Here is a 20408-nt window from a genome sequence, read left to right on the forward strand (position 1 = left end):
GGACAGCCATACACATGGGCGAGCGGTACATTTGCTGAGAGACCATTCATTTCCCCCGTCCGACTCCCGACTCCAGTCATCCTTGAGGGACAGCATGCATCGTCAGTGATCGCCCCTCCTCATTCTTCGCCAGAGACCCGCTTCCCCTAAGGTAAATTTGGAGTACCAGCATTTCACTTCTGTCCTTGTGCCAGTTTATCCAGTGCCATTTGTCCTGTGTTCGAGTGTAAAGTGGTTATTCATTTCTTGAGTCTTTGGCACCCTCAGTGCAAACTTGAGTCATATTCGGTGTTATATTGTTCCTTTACTGGCGTGTAATGTGTAAATCTCTCTTGCAGAGGGACCTATTCGCAGTGGACTCATCTTGGACTGTGCCTTGCCTTTAGTCAAGACTCCAGTAGCAGGATCTTCAGGCCTTGCAAGCCCTTTATCAATTTACTTATCCATTTTCCCTTCAAATGGTTTCTTTTGTAAATACAATTCTTTAATCTATCCCAAGTGTTTACGTAACATTTCCTTATGAAGTAGAGTCTTCAGCTCCTAGATTCTCTCCTGTTTCTTATATTTTTTACGATTTCCCTTTACGCAAGTCAGAACTCCAAGGCCAATTAGATAAAGTTTCCTTTGCCGGCCTGTAAAAATACCAATAACCCAGGGAAATACGTAAATATATATATATATATATATATATATATATATATATATATATATATATATATATATATATATGTGTGTGTGTGTGTGTGTGTGTGTGTGTGTATGTATATATATATATATATATATATATATATATATATATATATGTATATATTATATTTATATATCTTCTATTTTATATCGTTCTATTGTATTTAGCTTCTGTTTTCTAAATGACTGGGCCTGTTTCTCAAACTGCATACTGAAGATAAAACTGTGTCAACCAGCCTGAAATAGTTTTGAATAAAAATGATCATACATGTGTACATACATACATTCAGATATACGTGCGCACACAAGTATGTATACATTATATATATATATATATATATATATGTGTGTGTGTGTGTGTGTGTGTGTGTGTGTGCGTGTGTGTGTGCGTTTGTGCTTGTATGTGTGTGTCTGTGGGTGTAAATGCGTGTATGTCTGAATCTAACTGAATGAATTTTAACTGACTTTACAGCTGCAGTAGTATTTGGTACTATGTGAGGAGTATCAATAGTTAGGGATATTAGTACACCGCTTCCAAAAGCAGAGAGCGCTAGGGGACTCTTTTTAGAGGGATATGATTCCTAGACAGCATATGAGTCCCTTCTCTTAGTCTTTCAGAAACAGAAGTTGGAAAATGAAACTACAATTTTCTTTCACACGGGACATTTAATAATCTCCATTTTGTAAAACCTTAGAGGTGGCAACACATATACCCTTCACCTATGTTTAAAAACAGCGAACAAAATGTGATATTTCATCTTTGAGTTTTGGACGAAAGTGAATGTGGCGTGCTATGGCACTAATGATACCAAAAGGAAAACTTAAAGTGTTCAGTACCAACAAGAAAAGCGTGTTTGTTTCTGGTAGGGTTGAGAGATGTGAAGCAAAGGAATGAATAGCAAACTGTTTTTACAGAAAGACACTGAGGATAAATGTTAGAGTAAAATCCAAGGATCAAAAGAGGACATTGCTTGCAGCTTTAGAGTTTAGATTTTATGCTTGATTTGTTTTGAAAGAGAAAGCCTGGTTGATCTTGATGACATTAACACAATCGATCGTAAGGAAAGGAGGTAGAGATGGTTCACGTGACTGGTTCAAGCTCTTGGAATGAATGCGAATGCAAAACCTCATCTGAAAAGTGAATTTTTAAATATACTTGCTTGTTTGGCATTTGAAGTTTAAAAAGATTAGCATCTGCAGTCATACTTAATGAGACGTAAACAAGATCCAAAAATGAAATCAATGATTCAGCTTTGGGAACTTGTAATTTTAGATGTGTCGGAAAGAGTGAAAGTGATGCAAAATGGGATAATGAATTGAGGACTCTATTAAAGAATGTACGGGGATTGTTTGAAATCCAGTTGTAGAAGCAAAGAGGACAAAGACGTGTGATATAGGGAAAATTTAGGGTAAATCTAACTAAGTTCTTTATGAAAAAAAGAAATTATACAGGGGAGTAGTAGGTTGTTAAAAATGGAAGTTCATTAGCAAAATGCAAACGGAGAGAAACTGTGACGAGAATACAGGCCACTCTCCAAAGAGTGAGCTCTTAGAGGTTTTTTTTTTTTTTTTTTTACGCAAAACTTAGAAAGGGGGAATGCTTATGGAAGCGACGGACTGATTTGTGAAGACTTCAACTAAGAGCACTGAGAATACTGAATTACTTTAGGAACTTGATATAATAATAAGCAATGTGCTGTGGTGCGCCGGTGATAGTATAAGCGCGTGACCAGCAACGGTATTTGAGGCATATTTGGAGGACGGAAAGGTTTAAAACGAATGAATGAGAGAAATAATTGTTCCTTTGTATAAAAGACCTAGTTTATAGTAAGATTGATGTAGATATACCATTGTTCGCTGTACACTGAAAAGTATATTGTGGTGTTTTGAATATATAAATAAACAAATAAGGAAAAGGCTGACAAGGGAGAACAGTGAAAGTTGAGACAAAGAATAAGGAATTTGTTAAGAAACATTCAGAAGAGAAATATTCTATTAAAACAAAGAAATTGTAGGCTGCATACATAGATCCACCAAGAGATAATGATGGGACTAAATGCAATACAGTATGGTGGGTTTTTGGATGTACAATGCTGAAAGCAACTTGTTGGAAGCATTTGAGAACATATACTGTATGATAAAAGCAGAACTCGTGCTAGAGTGTGCAGATGAGAGAGTGACTGATTTTGGTGTGAAAATTGGTCATGGATGCTTATTATTTTTATGAATAGATATGAAGAAAGACAGAAAAGACAGGTAGACGAACAAGATTGTGCAATGAGTACGGGTGCGAATGGAATGTGAGGAGGTTGTTAATCTCAGTGATAGTTATCAATAGACATGAGAAGAAAAGCTTTAAATGCTGATGAAACGGTCTGAGAGTTTGTGTGTGGAGAAAGTCGACAGCGAGTGTTGCCAAGTACAAATCAGTGAGATGGAGCAACGAATGACTAAGTCAACCAAGTAATTACTCGTAAAAGTTAGCAGTTTCTGGTGAGATGAAAGAAGGTAAGAATTGCATGACCAGTTGATGCATAGAAAGTACCAAAATATTTTGCAAAAAAAAAAAAAAAAAAAAGGAAATTTGATAAAAGAAAATATTTTCCCGAAGCCAAGATTTTATGGATAAAGGGTTTGTTAGGCAAGCTCTTCTCCTTGAAATGAAGTGAAATGTCAAATGCAATTGAAAAATGAAATTTTAATCTTTGACATGAATGTGAAGTAAGGAAAGATGAAAGGAACAATGCGACAAAGATCCTTTTAAAGATTAACATAAAGGATCAGATGAACCAGAATGTGTTGAGATGGTTTGGTCGTGTAACGAAAATGGAGGGTGTTGTGTCGGTGAGAAGTGCTTGTTCTAGGTATTTGGAGGACAGAAAGATGGAGAAAGTTTTCGTTATATATAACAAAAGAGGTGTTCGAGTGGAAGCAAGCGCCAGAGTGTGTGGAAGACAGAAATGAGTAGGGCATTAAGTGTAAGGAGAGATGATGTAATGTAGATGAGCCTCTTACCACGTTTTGAAATGGCTGTTAGGGAGGTTTATCCTTCATGCAGCAGTTAAAGGTTTCACTTAGAAAAAAGTAACTGTCTCGTTTTCATCTGGAATCACAGACTCCTATGGGAAATTGCTCATTGTTGAATACATGAATATATATATATATATATATATATATATATATATATATATATATATATATATATATGTAGAATCTACTGGCAACGTGACCTCCTGTGAATATGGAATTCGGGTTCGCTTCCCGCGACCGGCGTTCACTGGCTCTTCAATTTCTTTCGTTTGGATACATTCGGCTTCGTAGTTACAAGCATATCCAAAAAGCGCGAAGAATTCGAGATTAGTTAAGAGGGCATTATGGCTATTATATATATATATATATATATATATATATATATATATATATATATATACACACACAGTGTATCTGTATATGGCAAATGGCATTTTTGTACATAGGGTTACGTGTCTAGTTTTTTCAGTTTTATCGATCTTTCGTTAGATTAGATTTTATAGTATTTCCAGACAAACGAAGGGACAAATTTGGTTTTTACAGGTTTTTCTAATATAATTCTGGGGATTTTTTGTTGATTGGTTTTGACAGGTGAGTGACCTATGTGAACCTCGATAAATACCATCCTGTTCCACTTCCAGCACTCAGTTAATACCACATCTATGGGAAAATTTATGAATTAAGTAAGAAGTCGCCATATAAACATTTATTTTCCATGTCAGGGTTCACGTAACCGTGGTTTGTGGTAACTGTCACTGAATGGAATTTTCTCAGCGATTCGTTCTGCTTTTAATGTTTACAGAGGCAGCACAAGACAGCATTACATTACTTATTATGTTGAAGAACAAGAGGAATTTGTTTCTGGTGATAGAAATTCATTTCTCGGTATTATGTGGTTCGGATTCCACAATAAGCTGTAGGTCCCGTTACTAGGTAACCAATTGGTTCTTAGCCACATAAAAATAAATCTAATCCTTCGAGCCAGCCCTAGGAGAGCTATTAATCAGCTCAGTGGTCTGGTTAAACTAAGATATACTTACTTTTATTTGTAGAGGCGTTCAGAGCCTGATGAAGTGAGGGTACAATATTGGTCATAATAAACGTCCACATTTAATGCAGGCCCGAAAAGCAATATTTTCTTTTCGTATAATTACAGAGGCTACTGCAGACGAGGAGTAAAGCAAGAAAATCTAACATACAGAGTTATCAGTTCGTAAACATACAAGTAACTCATGACAAACCTTACCGGAAGGCTTTTCCGAAAATGCTTAGTGACAGCGCTCAGAAATAATAATAATAATAATAATAATAATAATAATAATAATAATAATAATAATAATAATAATAATAATAATAATAAAATCCGAATGGATCTTTTCTTTTTTGTCCTCCCCGGGGTGACAGTAATGGAGCATGACACAGTCACCCACTCCCTGCAAACCGGTTTGTCCGCCCCAGGTGGGGACGTGGTAGGTAGGGGAACGGGAGGGTAGGGGAGACATCCACCCTCCTCCTACAAACCTGTTTGTCCGCCCTGGGTTGGGGCGGGGTAGGTAGGGATCAGGAGGGTAGGGGAGACAGCAGCATCGGGTTCCAGCGTGCATAGCGCACGCCAACAAGTTCGCAATAATAATAATAATAATAATAATAATAATAATAATAATAATAATAATAATAATAATAATAATAATAATAATAATAATGTCTAACTTATTCTTTTTATTTCAATCAGTATCAATATTCCTAATTTCAAACGACATGAGCAAAAGGAAATTTTTCTTCAGTTAGATTGAAAACTAATAAGAAGTCATTTCACCCATCTGAATCCTAAGTCATGGTATCATCTTTTAATTGCATGGGATTATTCTTTAGGAAAACATTACTTCTGGGGCTGCAGTCAGAGTGAAATTTATACTGCAGACCCTAATGATGTCTCTTAAGAGAACGATTTTATTGCAAAGAATGTATCTTTTCATAATCAATACCATTATTTATTCATTTCTTGCCAGAATTATAAGAGATACGCAACAGATGAAACAAGGTGTTCCATTTTATGCCAGAATTTGGGTTTCTAGGTAAAGCCATTTAACACCAGAAGAATTTGAGGGACCACAATGTCGAACCGAAGTCATTCTTGTAACCTCTTTACTTGACCTAACCTTCTCGCCTGGGTAATATGGGTTATTCATTTACAAAAGTAATTATGCTAATAAAATAACTGTACATTTTTACAGATGCTGAGTAAAGATAATATCACAAATTTAAAGCAATGACTCTTTCACAGGTTATTGCTTAACCAAGACCTGATCGTCTGTTCAGAGATGACAGAGTTTTGCTGATGGGATAGCATTCGACTCTCTCTCTCTCTCTCTCTCTCTCTCTCTCTCTCTCTCTCTCTCTCTCTCTCTTCTGCTACGCAGCAAACGCTAATTAGTTCAAGATTTGCGCGTTTAGACCAAGAGGAAACTCACTTTTGATTTTTTCGCAGATGTGATTATAACATCAAAGAATAACCCAGAGATTGCTTAGGTGAGGGAAGCCACCAATGAAATTATAGTCATTGCTGCACGAGACTCCTCTACTCCGGATACAATTATTATCAGTTAAATTATTTTTGCAATCATGGCATTACTTAATAACAACAAATTTCGTCTAATTGGGATATCACCCATTAATTGCATAATCGCAATGTGACGACGATCTTTTTTTTTTATCAGGAAACGGGGTTCACTTCGCATTACCACGTTACGAACAGTCTGCAAAATGAGGGCTAATTCGCACTGAGGATGTAGGTAGTGGGAGGCCCCTCAGCCCATCTACGGCTGAGTCAATTTTGTGCAATGGAGGGGAACCATCTCCACCGATCGGTCGTTGCTGCTTTCGATTTTATGACAACGATGTCAATTTTGCCGCTACTGATTTCGATTTTACGGCAACGACGTCAGTTCTGTCGCATTCACTATATAACTACGTCACCTAATTTCATCATGCTGACAAAAATTTACGGAACTGAAGTTATTTTCGAGTGTATCCTCTTCAGTATTATGCTTACATAATTCTTGACTATTAGGCTCAACAACATGCTATGATATTAAGTAACTTTGGAAAAAAATGGTTGATTCTGGTCAACTCTTCTTTTTCTGTGCCAGTTGACTGTTCCGAGATGAACACTGTACAGGTAGCTGGGTGTTGCTTTGGTGACCAAATATATTTCTAATGGAAAGTATTCTGGAGCAATTGCCTGAGAGAAATCATTCAGCATACAAATTAAATGCCCTTTTGCATCGATACCGATCCAGCAGTGACTGACTTTATGGAAACATTTTAGTAACAGGGCCTTTAAAACTGAATTAGAATCACTTTTGACAGGTGTCCTTTATTATGAGTTACTTTTGAAAATACACTATTTTTTATTCTTTTAATTAGGTGTAATCTTCATTTCATGGTATTCACATCCTTTCAGATAATAATACTAGTGTTGCCTAAATTTCTCTCGTAGTATACACGCCCATTTACTTCTGATCTGGTGCCAAAATTGTAAAGATCTGAGAGTTGGTAGGGCATCAAACTCGAACTGCAAAACATCATCATCAAATGCTAATGTGTCAGGGCACTCGTTAACTTTGTGAAATTATAATTCCAAAATTAATACACAGTGTTAATTCAAAATAGAAAAAATTATAAAATGCAATTATTATCGTTAAACTTCAGAAATATGGCGACATGAGTGGCGCATTCATTATGCAACGATTAAAAATGTGAACTTACGTGACGAATGAAAATTATATTTTTCCCTTAATGAGGTAATCTGTTTCGACTTATTTTCATCAGCAAAAGTCGTGAAAAAGTAAATCTATTGGGTATATCTCTATTGAACATCAGGATGTTTAATCACTTCTCCAACAGATAGTAAGATTTCCTTGATAATATAACTCCTTTAACTAGTGTTTAACCTGTGTATATCAACAAACTTAGTATGTTCCATACCATCATGAGCATAATTGAAAATCTCGTCCTGTATTCCTTTAACAAACGGTGCAAAAGAAACGTTTAAAGTAATAATTACAAAACGATTTCTAAGGTCTTCTAAATAAGTGAATTGTTGGACAGTTTATAAAAGATACGGGAAATATCATTCATATCTTAGCGAGACATGAAAGAATGCAGCGGAAGGCAAGAACATTAATAGGAGTCTCCATTTCTTTAGTAATGATAATGTGCATCATCTTGGTAACTGACTCTCTCTCTCTCTCTCTCTCTCTCTCTCTCTCTCTCTCTCTCTCTCTCTCTTCTCTTTTAACAAAGTCTGCTCACAGTAAACTTGAGAATAATCTCTGTGCAATTCCTACCTCTTGGGTCTCCTACTTTTTTTTTTATCGTTGATCTTTTTAATATTTGATTACTTTCCATGTTGAAGTCACGTATTCAAAGAGGAGAGAGAAATGAGAAATATACTTTAAAAGTGTGAGTATCAGCGTATAACTGATCCACTTTTCTTCCAAGAGATGGTTTTGCTTACGAAAACAAAGGAGGTACTTCCAGTTCATTAGTTCAGGATATGACTTAAGCAATTATGAAATCCTTGTGCAAACCCTTTACCTGTTTCCATGACTCGCGGAATCCTCATTTCCAACGGCTTCCATCGCCCTCTGTTCATTTTGGATCAGTTATTTTTCCGGTGACAGGTCATCAAGGCTCACCAGTCTCCCAACGGCTGGTATATACTTGATATGTATTCTAATTTCAACCTGAAAGTTTCATATTCTTTCAGGGCTATCATCAGCTCTGTCTACATATCCATTCCTTGCCGATATATTTCATTAAACTCTACACCTTTCTCAGCACTACAGTTTCTGTCTCTCTCATTTTTCACATTTCGTACTCTTCCTGTATTTTTGTAACCTCTTGCTAACTCATTCTCACAGCATTCGCATTTTTTCACTCCTGCACAATCTGTTCGTGTATTTGCACTTTTATCTACTTCAGGATGAAAGAAAATCTTGTTGGGTGATTGTTTTCATCCTAGTGTAAGGAACTGGATTTTTAATTTATTTACATCTCTTACACGTTTCAGAGGATATCATCGCTCATTCTAATATCCATATCCAAATACTCTGTTGTTCCCCTGAACAAATTTACAGCAGTTAATATTTCCCTGCCCACTTACAAGTTTCTACTATAAATAATATATAGTCCTATTGAATCTGGATGAGTCTCTCAATTTCAAGGTCACACCCACAAATAAATAAGTGATTTTACCGAAAGTCAGGCGTAATTAAACACATCGCAATAACTTTGAAAGAATATTCAGTGTTTTCGGTGAATTTATCGAGTGGAATCAGCCATTTTGAAAATTTCTCCTTTTAACCAATAAGATTATCATGCGTTTTTATTTTATGTGTTAAAACCAAGAGCAACGTTTGGATTGTTTATATATTCAAACCAATCCAGGTTTTTTCGATTATTACGTTTTCATCATTCTATTATCCTGTTTTAATTTTGTGATTGTATTTAGATTTCGTGAAGGTTTCCGGTAAATTGTTAACATTTAACATATATATACATACATACATACATACATACATACATACATACATACATATACATATATGTATATATATATATGTATATGTGTATATATATATATATATATATATATATATATATATATATATATATATATATATATATATATATATATATATATATATATATATATATATATATATATATATATATATATATATATATATATATATATATATATATATATATATATATATATATATATATATATATATATATATATATATATATATATATATATATATATATATATATATATATATATATATATATATATATATATATATATATATATTAATATATATATATATATATATATATATATATTAATATATATATATATATATATATATACATATATATACATATATATATATATATATATATATATATATATATATATATATATATATATATATATATATATATATATATATGTATATATATATATATATATATATATATATATATATATATGTCATAAGTGCATCAAGTACCTGGTTATTACCCAACTATTCACAAAAAATTTACCTCACTTCTGAACCTTCAGAACAATAAAATTATGACTGAACACTTTAAAGGCAACAGTGATCCTTAAAAACTCGTTTATCACTTGAAAAATCAAATTAAGTTTATCAAGTTATGTGTGAGGTATTGAGATATACTAGATAAAAAAGGGCATCACTCCATCAAACAATTATAATTGTTTCCTTGGTCTTAAATCACTTCAAAAAAATTCTGAAGGAGAACAAAACATGTTTGTAACTTACCTTGTGCATACACAAATAACCCTATTCACTGCTAGTTAAAAATGAAACACTGTGCTTTTAAAACTTTAGATACAAACATTTATTTCTAACTTCAAAAGTTATAATTAGAATTCACAATCTCAAAAAATGTACCATTGCTTGAGAACAACATATGATTTAGTTAATTCTTAAACAAGATTAGTTCACAAAACTTTAAGTTATCAAGAAATTACGTTACTAAGCAAAATTCAAACTATTAAGACTTACTCCAGATTTGAAAAAAGAAATCTTAACAAATGAAAATCAAATCAAGTATGCAATGTTAAAGTATCAACACATATTAAATGCTAGCCAAATAAATGTCAAATTACCAGCACAAAAGTTTGGATAGAACTGTGAAATTGTAAACACAAGAACACACAAAAATATGTAAAAACAAGAACAAACAATAAGTGCACAAAAGGTTTATCAACAATGATTTCACTAAGGCAAAATCTCTTTAAAGTATCTACCTTTTTACCATGGTAAAGAATAAGTAAAAAACCACTTTACCTTATACAGTACAAGTTTCTGAACACTTTTACACAACTCCTTTGCTGCAGCAATATACACTTTTATCTAAGACCTGTTACACTGCTAACACTCTTTTCTTATGTTAGATCCTACCAAGGGAGCATTAAATATTATTCAGTTTCCAAAACTTATATGTTTGGGAGAGTGACCACAAATCTTGCTCTCTTCTGAAGGAAGAGGGAATTAGAGAGAGAGAGAGAGAGACCAACCTCTACAGAGTCTCAGTCTGTACTGTTCGGCTTACCAAAAATCTTCTATGAGATTAAACCTGGGTTACCAGTTAGGCACTTGAAAAGGGGTCACCCTGGAAATCTTCTTCGGGGAAAGAAAGGAATAAACATAGTTTCTTCCCCTGGAGAGGGGAAAAAAGATAAGGAAATTATTCTCTGGCTCAGAGAGGGTTCTTTTAGTTTGTCCTGTTATCTACTGGATTGACAAGGGTTTCCTGTATGCACACTTGTACAAACTCAGAGGCGAACCAGCGATGCCCTCGCCCTGGTCAACAAATATTGTCTAGGCCTATCACCTCATCTCCCTGTTGGCTGACAACTTAAGTGCTTTTGGAGTTCCTTTCGAAATGGAGGAGAATTACCTGGTTGAACACCTGACAGCAGTGTAAACTTCACCAGTACCCTGGCTGGACACCTGAGTCCACAAGAGCCAGCTGTACAAACATAATCCTAACAACAAAATGTATTTTAGTATTAAAATCATGCAGTCAAAGCCATCCTTGTAAGATCTGACACTTAACAACTCCAACAAACACTACTATCATAGTTATTGCAAACAATACATGACAAGCACTACATACTACAAAATCACCTCGTTGCATTTCACAACACATGAGAAATATAAACGAAAATATACAAAATTATACAAAACACATTAAATTTGCAGAAAAATACATACTACAAGGCTATATCATTAGAATATATATATATATATATATATATATATATATATATATATATATATATATATATATATATATATATATATATATATATATATATATATATATATATACATATACAGGGTGTTTCAAAATTAGAGCGCCCCCTCTACAGCATAAACTAAAATTGATATGGACAAAAACTAAAGTAATTCAGAACAGGTATTTATTTAAGTTTCTCTCTGAATATTTAATATTTTGTCTGGCCTCCATCTGCCTGTACCACAGCCTGCATTCTTGAGGGGTATGATTTCAGCAAATCGCAAAAAAGCTCAGACTCAAACTCCATTTCCCTGAGCACTTCGGTCACCTCTCTTCGCAGGTCGTCAAGGCTTGGTATACCATCATAGTTCACTGTGCACTTCAACACGGTCCTTTAAGATACTACCAATGTTTTCACACACATTTAGGTCAGGGGAGCTACCTGGAAATTCACTTGATGAGAAGAAATCGATACCACTGTTTTGAGCAGCTCCTGTGTCTGAAGAGCCTTGAAACATGGTGCCTTATCATGCAAAAATGTGACTTCTTCAACAGATAACACATTTTCAGGATCTTTGAATAAAGGAAATACTCCACCAGTAAGCACAGTTTCTCTGAAGTATTCGCCATTTCATGACTGTCCTTTCTCTTTGATGATCCACATTAACCATTTGGCTGTGAAACAGAAAAATTCCCAAACATTCAGGAAATTTCACAACTTGGCGATAGTGCTTGTCATCGCTGATATAATCCAACTTTGCAGCCCAAATGATGTCATTTTTATAATTTGGCTTCCTGACTGTGTAAATGAAGAATTCATCCGATGGGGCAACATGGAGAAAGTCAGCTTCATCCCAATCTTTAAAAAATGAACCACAGAACCATGCAGGGTCTTCTCACTATTGCTGAGTGATGTTGGGCTTGCTGATAAAATGAAATGGCTTGATACCAGATTTTTTCAACTCACTATATACAGCACTATAACTTCTCTTCTTTCCCCTTTTTGTTTCTAGTTCAAGCGCCAATTTGCGTAAAGACTTTCTTGGTCTGCCCACTGCCTCAGCTATGATGTCTTTTGACTCCTGAGAAAGGACTTCAGGCCTTCCAAAATTCTCACTCTTTTCGTGATGACAGTCATATGGATTTTTGTTCCAGTTTCTTTTAACAAAGGATTCATCTCTTTTAATGTATTTAGCTATCCAGGAACGTGAAATGAAAGATGCACCAGCATCCCTGGCCTCTCTGAAGGTTATAGCCCGGATTTGGTCAATCCATCTGATTTCCTCGGAGTCATTAGCCATGGCTGTATCTAACCCCGTCACTCAGTCTGAAAATACAAGAAATGTAAAATGAAAAATAGCTTAATAGAAACTTTAAATAATGTACTTGAAGATAGGCCATAGCACAAAATTTCATAACTTTCCATTCGTTCTGTGAGGGGGCCTCTAATTTCTGAAACCCCTGTATATATATATATATATATATATATATATATATATATATATATATATATATATATATATATATATATATATATATATATATATATATATATGTGTGTGTGTGTGTGTGTGTGTGTGTATACATACATATATGTGTGTGTATGTGTATGTATGTATATATATATATATATATATATATATATATATATATATATATATATATATATATATATATATATATATATATATATATATATATATATATATATATATATATATATATATATACTGTATATATATATAACTATACTATCTGGATGAGCAGTATATGTAATACCGAAAAACTAATTTTCCCTACTTTAAAAATGCAGCCAAATTTGATGTTAACAGCTGAGAAGCTTTTATTAGTTTCATTCATTTATTTTTTATTGTTGATGAAAAAAAACAAAGGAAAGGATTGAGCTAGGTGGTGACGAGAATGTTTATTTCTTTCAATGACTCTGCTATGAGAAAATCACTTTTTATAAAACGAAATAGAGTTTTCGACATGTATTGTGCTTTTCCATAAACCGACCACTTACTTTCAGCTCTCTTTATTAGCAATGTCAGATATCGCTGAACGGAAGTCCAGCAGTTATTTCGCTTTTGATGATCTTGAGGCATTTTCTTTATACAATAATAATATAAAAATCTTAGTATGGAATAAAGATCTAAAATGATAATCACGATTTCTTCGTCTTTAAATTTTCCTAGCAACAGGTACCCCAGAGGATAAAAATGTGGGTCATGTTTCAAAAATAAGACTCGAGTAAGCACGTATACAAAGCGGCCAAGTACTGTAACGTACATTGCAAATAACGAATCAAAATTAAAGAATTTGTCGACCAGAGGGGATCTTAGGAATAAACTTTGGTAAATATAAAACAAAGTCTATCGATAAAAACGGAAGTGAAAGGCCTTTCCACTTCCAATTTTATGCTGCCGGCGTCGAGGGCTGGTGAAATTTTTTTCTGTGATGGGTTTTCAGTTAAGTATGACTATAACCTAGCTATACATACTGTGCTTTTATTAGTGCGCGTATACACGTTAAGTAGCTCAGTATATTCCTCCACTTGGACGTTATTGACCTGTACGTCTAAGTACACTTACAATATTGATAAAGGTAAAGTTGCCATTAAACTCTAGAAAAATTGTATTCCCTAAAACTCAGCACGTCGTGACAAAATATATATATATATATATATATATATATATATATATATATATATATATATATATATATATATATATATATATATATATATATATATATATATATATATATATATATATATATATATATATATATATATATATATATATATATATATATATATATATGCATATATGATTTATATATATAGTCTTGATAGAAAGATTAAAACCAGTACTTATATACACAACATCCTTTATTCAGAGCCATGCGGGATCATGCTGAAAATAGCGATCACCGTTTAGCTTAGACTATTTTTCCATATCTCTAGTATATATGGAGCTATATATATGGAAAATATTTATATTTATAAATTGAAACCTTCCCTCAGGTCCAAGGTGATGCTGTGTTTTTAATTTTTAGAGTGTGTATGTGTTACTTCATGTTGCAGGTATTTATATATTTTAGTATTGCTTTGTTTCCCTTTCTACGCTTGCACCTCAGCAGTTTTTTTTATAACCTGCGTTTTTACATTAATGTTTTCCAATGATCGTATTTGCTTTAGTGATTTTTCCATTTTTCTTTCTGTGTTTTCAGTGTCAGACCTGATGATGAAGAAGCCTGTAGTCATTACTGAAAAAGGGATGTTTTATGTAAAAATACTGGTTTTAATCTTTTATACATATATATATATATATATATATATATATATATATATATATATATATATATATATATATATATATATATATATATATATATACAGAATACTATTTGTTAAAACAGAATTCTATCTAATATATGTAACTCATGAAAACACAAAAAGGGTAGATTTTATAGCGTTACATTTCGAAGACAATCGTCTTCCTCAACAGACAGGTAACAGATTAAGAGGTACAGAACAGTGCTATTCATACAGTTGAAGGAATGTTCCAGGTGTCACTCTTGTTGATAGCTTCTTAATCTTGTTTACTGGTGGTTGGAGGAAATTTATCAACCATATCTGAATCCCAGGCTCCTTTTGAGAGGTTCATCGTATATCTTTGTTTAATCAGCGCGGATTCTCCCATCTGGCTTTTGGATCGACAATGGCTGCTATAAATTGTACGTGACATAATCCAATTTATTCGATGATTACGATTATTTATATGGTTAAAAACAGCTGAGCTCTGTTGGTCATATTTCACTTAACGTTTGTGTTGTATTTGACTAATACATGTTAAGAGACAAGCATGAAATATAAAGTTTTTCTGATCATTTAAAAGAAAAGATCGTGCTGTGTTCGGTAAACCTTACAATTCTGTCATTTTAAGTTTATTTCCACAACCACTGCGGCACGAAAGTGGGTTATGACAGAAGGAAGAGATAAAGATCTTGAACAGATGGGAAAGATACGAAGGAAGTCAGGGTTCAGGTATGGCAACGGCCATTAAATTGTTTTGGGAGATCTAATTGCCCCTTATTACATTTTACCAGTAGCAGATGCCTTATTCCCGCTTGTTCATCAGAGTAAAGCAAGTTTTTGACTAATCTTGAGAGAAAACTAGAAACCTTCAGCGTAAAAGTTGGGTTCTTAACCGGACTTTGCAAGAACAGGCACTGATGAAAGCTTACTTCGTAGTAAGCTACATTTACGCCTGACCAAAATATTTTGATCTGCAACTTATGTACCACAATTATCCTTTCATTATCCTGTTATAAATCATTGAGCTTTCTTTTTGTTACTTCTTCCGTTCTTTTATTTTTTCTATTAAAACGTCTGGAGAATTCTGTTCCGTAATGTCTATAATCAGGGATGTACTCAAGTCCTATTGTTTTCTCTTAGTCCTTTGACCAACAACTGTTTTCCTACTCGACTCGGATGGAAAAAATTACAAAATGTCCGTCACTCCCCACTTGAGTTTATTCGTATGTCTGCGCGCATATACAGCTGTTACTACATAGCATTTTTCGAACACGATTACCATAATGGGTTATTTTACTGGGGATCTAATGATTTTGTATTGAATCGTAGATACCCTTCCAAACCAAATTGATCGGACTGACCATTTGCCTCAGGGTGGGAACTGAAGAATAAAATAGGAGCCGAAAGAGCCCTTTGACAAACAAAAATTTCCTGCTTCAACTGTTGATATTTTCCAAGTTTTATTTGTGTACACACACACACACACACACACACACACACACACACATATATATATATATATATATATATATATATATATATATATATATATATATATATATATATATATATATATATATATATATATATATATATATATATATATATATATATATATATATATATATATATATATATATATATATATATATATATATATATATATATATATATATATATATATAGATATATATATATATATATATATATATATATATATATATATATATATATATATATATATATATATATATATATATATATATATATATATATATATAAAATATATATATATATATATATATATATATATATATATATATATATATATATATATATATACATGGTGTTTTGAAATTAGAGCCCCCTTCTACAGCATAAGTTAAAATTGATATGGACAAAAACAAAAGTAATTCAGAACAGGTATTTATTTAAGTTTCTCTCTGAGTATTTAATATTTTGTCTGGCCTCCATCTGCCTGTACCACAGCCTGCATTCTTGAGGGGTATGATTTCAGCAAATCGCAAAAAAGCTCAGACTCAAACTCCATTTCCCTGAGCACTTCGGTCACCTCTCTTCGCAGGTCGTCAAGGTTTGGTATACCATCATAGTTCACTGTGCACACTTCAACACAATCCTTTAAGATACCACCAATGTTTTCACACACATTAAGGTCAGGGGAACTACCTGGAAATTCACTTGACGAGAAGAAATCGATACCACTGTTTCGAAGCAGCTCCTGTGTCTGAAGAGCCTTGAAACATGGTGCCTTATCATGCAAAAATGTGACTTCTTCAACAGATAACACATTTTCAGGATCTTTGAGGAAAGGAAATACTCCACCAGTAAGCACAGTTTCTCTGAAGTATTCGCCATTCCATGACTGTCCTTTTTCTTTGATGATCCACATAAACCGTTTGGCTGTGAAACAGAGAAAAATTCCCAAACATTCAGGAAATTTCACAACTTGGCGATAGTGCGCATCATTACTGATATCATCCAACTTTGCAGCCCAAATGATATCATTTTTATGATTTGGCTTTCTGACTGTGTAAATGAAGAATTCATCTGATGCGGCAAAATGGAGAAAGTCAGCTTCATCCCAATCCTTAAGAAATGAACCACAAAACCATGCACGGTCTTCTCTCTGTTGCTGAGTGATGTTGGACTCGCTGATAACATGAAATGGCTTGATACCAGATTTTTTCAACACATGATACACAGCACAATAACTTCTTTTCTTTCCCCTTTTTGTTTCTAGTTCAAGCGCCAATTTACATAAAGACTTTCTTGGTCTACCCACTGCCTCAGCTATGATGTCTTTTGACTCCTGAGAAAGGACTTCAGGCCTTCCAAGATTCTCACTCTTTTTGCGATGACAGTCATTTGGATTTTTGTTCCAGTTTCTTTTAACAAGGATTCATCTCTTTTAATGCATTTAGCTATCCAGGAATGTGAAATGAAGGATGCACCAGCATCCCTGGCCTCTCTGAAGGTTATAGCCCGGATTCGGTCAATCCATCTGATTTCCTCGGAGTCATTAGCCATGGCTGTATCTAACTCCATCACTCAGTCTGAAAATACAAGAAATGTAAAATGAAAAATAACTTGATAGAAACTTAAAATAATGTACTTGGAGATAGGCTATAGCAGAAAACTTCATAACTTTCCATTTGTTCTGTGGAGGGGGCTCTAATTTGAAACACCCAGTATATATATATATTATATATATATATATATATATATATATATATATATATATATATATATATATATATATATATATATATATATATATATATATATATATATATATATATATATATTTATATATATATATATATATATATATATATATATATATATATATATATATATATATATATATATATATATATATATATACATATATATATATATATATATATATATATATATATATATATATATATATATATATATATATATATATATATATATATATATATATATATAGTATATATACATATATATATATATATATATATATATATATATATATATATATATATATATATATATATATATATATATACATATATATATTATATATATTTATGCAATATATATATATATATATATATATATATATAAATAAATTAAAATATTAATGTTTTAAAAGTCAGTCATGTACATAATAAATAAATTAAAATATTAATGATTAAAACTAGTCAGTACATAATATAGAAAATTATTTTACTATGATATATATATATATATATATATATATATATATATATATATATATATATATATGTGTGTGTGTGTGTGTGTGTGTGTGTGTGTGTGTGAGTGTGTATACATACATACATACATACATACATATATATACAATTATATGTATACATATATGTATAATCAAGTTTAGTTCTAACAAAAATTCTTTGGTGGCCATTTTCATGGTGGGCTTCAGTGTAAATGTGAGCGACAGTACAGTAAATGCTTTATCTTTATCCATAATTATTTTTCCACCTTATCTCTTAAAAACATTAGTCCGGTCCGATTTTCTCCCAGGAAGATAACCCATTACTATCACATCACTTGTAGCCTTCACTGATTGGCTTTGGAATATTTCCAGAGCTTCCTTATTCCCGTTCATCTCTGGAAAAAATTTCTGTGAAGTAGGTCTTAACTTATCTCATTAACAATCAGGCTAAACTCCATTTGGTTACCAGTATTTCTGATAGGCCAATACTTTATCAGCAGATTCCTCACATGGCTGAGGAACTGCAGGCCCTAACCATATTTAACTTGTTTCGTATGACATTTTATATATTTGTACTAACTGGTAAGAACTTATGACAATCTTGTTTCACAGGTAACTTTTTCTTTATTCCATTTTTGTGATCGGCTGTAGTATCGTGAAAAATTTTCCGGATCCTGTTGATTTGGCGAAGTAATACTTTGCGAAGTAAACATAAGGAAATTTGAGGACAATACAGAAAGATAAGACATTTCCTCATAAAAGGACTTACATTATTTTCTTAATGGGATAATAACTGTGCAGGAACAGGGTTTAACACAAGTAAGACATTTGAGCATTTCCTTATTTGTGCAAGTTGATATTAATGTAATCTCGACATTCCGCTTTTTAATAACCGAGGAAAATGGTCGAAGATTAATTCATATTTGATTTATGCTATTCATACGAAAACTTGTAAATTATGCTTACATACGAAGATTCAACACCTGCGTTATCCACTTCAGTGATGAGACCTGTCCTACGCCAAAGAAGCTCTTTTCTCTTTCACCAGTCCTCCTGATGCCTCCGTCCCTTCAATTTTAATCAAAACTGATGCGACACTGAGATAAGAATGTATTTAAGATCTCGTCATTTTATTTATTCTGTTAAATGTTATGTCCAATGGTTATGAAATGCACCAGATGAAAACTAATTGATTGGCTTTTCCCATTTCATTGGTTCCTGATCAATTTTCAACGAAATTCTGGTTCGCTGAGATTTGTTTACTCTTTCTGCTTTAAAAAGAGTTAACTGAAATACTTTAAAGTGTTTGGGATTTCCAGCTGAAGACTAAAAAGAGACTGGTTTAAAAACGAACTGGTCAGAGGAGAATTAAGAATTTCTCTTGCGATCTTTTCATCGCTCTCTTTTTTTTTTTTTTTTTTAAAACAAATAAAGATCTGAGGTGTATCAACATCACCTGTTAAGTTTTAAGTATTAATAAGTTTTTAGTACAAGAAAAAATCTGCATTTCAATCAGAGAAGCACTTTTATGAATCGACTTACGTATGCATAACCAGGGATACTTTTAGCTTGACTTAATTTTATTGACCATTTTCCTCTCAATTAAATAGTAATTCTTTTTATATATATATATATATATATATATATATATATATATATATATATATATATATATATATATATATATATATATATATATATATATATATATATATATATATATATATATATATATATATATATATATATATATATATATATATATATATGAGAATGTATCTTCAT

The sequence above is a fragment of the Macrobrachium rosenbergii genome, chromosome 41, assembly GCF_040412425.1.
Source record: "Macrobrachium rosenbergii isolate ZJJX-2024 chromosome 41, ASM4041242v1, whole genome shotgun sequence".
In the NCBI taxonomy this organism is placed as follows: domain Eukaryota; kingdom Metazoa; phylum Arthropoda; class Malacostraca; order Decapoda; family Palaemonidae; genus Macrobrachium; species Macrobrachium rosenbergii.